Source organism: Frankliniella occidentalis, unplaced genomic scaffold (assembly GCF_000697945.3).
Source record: "Frankliniella occidentalis isolate FOCC.00 unplaced genomic scaffold, Focc_3.1 Scaffold25, whole genome shotgun sequence".
Lineage (NCBI taxonomy): Eukaryota > Metazoa > Arthropoda > Insecta > Thysanoptera > Thripidae > Frankliniella > Frankliniella occidentalis.
This window is the reverse complement of record NW_026267155.1, coordinates 2,461,603-2,462,692: the sequence shown is the minus strand read 5'-3', so window position 1 is coordinate 2,462,692 and position 1,090 is coordinate 2,461,603. Positions and strand designations below refer to the sequence as shown.

The following is a 1,090-nucleotide window of genomic DNA, read 5'->3' as shown; positions in this document are numbered from 1 at the left end:
GGGGGGGGATTCCCCCTCACCGTTTGGTTTGGCACCGGACTCGGTGCAGCGCGCGCCCGAATGCTGTCAGGACAGAGGGGGGCGTGGTGCGGCAACGCAGACAAGCGCAGAGCGCTGCCGGCCGGCCGGGGAAGACCTTTCACTAGCGCTGCCGGAATTCGAGAACACTATAACGCTGCCAAAGGCATTTTCACGTCATCCATCCCCTTCTTTCCTCCCCAGTCCTCGCTCAGGGGTCGTTCCAATACCACGTGACTTTTAGACGGGGGGTGGGGGATACAAAAATATTATGGGTTTCCAAAAGGATCAGGACCATCATTGAAGTCAGTAAGACCCCATAATATTTGTACCCCAGGGGACAAATATCATAGGGTCCCGCCCCATTGACTCCAATGCTGTTCCTCCTTGTGCTTTTGGGACCCCATACAGTTTGTACTACCCCCTTTAAAATTCACGTAGTAATTGGAACGACCATAAAGGTGTAATAATAAACATAGGTGATCCGTACAAGCTTGGCCGGGGGAAGGCCCATAGGGCTCGCTAATTCCTCTCCGTTCTCCACCTCGTTGGTCGACAAAGAAAGGTGTCCCCTCCAACAAGGGGCGCCTATCTCTCTTACACCTTACAGTCATCGGCTCGCGGCCCTCCTGAGGTAGTCGACCTGCTGCTGGGCGAGGCGGGCGGGAGCAACCCAATCCGTTACCGATCCGATTTCTCTCTTGATGATAAGAGAAAGGCGGCTCTCGATAATCTCCGCGAGATAGCGTGTGGCGCGTACCGTTTAGACTCATCCGATTATATTTATTCTTCATATTTACCGGGTTTTTTTACCGGTGTTTTTGGTTGAGGCCAGTCACCTTTTATTTCTCTGTGACGAGCTCTAGAGTCGCGGAGGAGGAGAGTGAAGGGTGACGTGTGGAAGTGGACAATGCAGCCGCTACCTACGCTACCGTCTGAGCGTCCGCCCGTCTGTCTGTCTGTCTGTCTGTCTGTCTGTCTGTCTGTCTGTCTGCGGGGCGGGGACGATTGCCACTTATTCAATGAGGGACTGATGGATGGACAACAAAGGATGGCGTCATTGGGGGGGGGG

General features: G+C 54.1%; 1 protein-coding gene across 2 annotated transcripts in view; it reads right to left on the bottom strand.

Annotated features, from left to right (window-relative positions):
* The window catches only part of LOC113206745 (uncharacterized), an 18,247-nt gene that overhangs the window by 2,607 nt on the left and 14,550 nt on the right, over window positions 1-1,090 (bottom strand). The window lies entirely within an intron of this gene.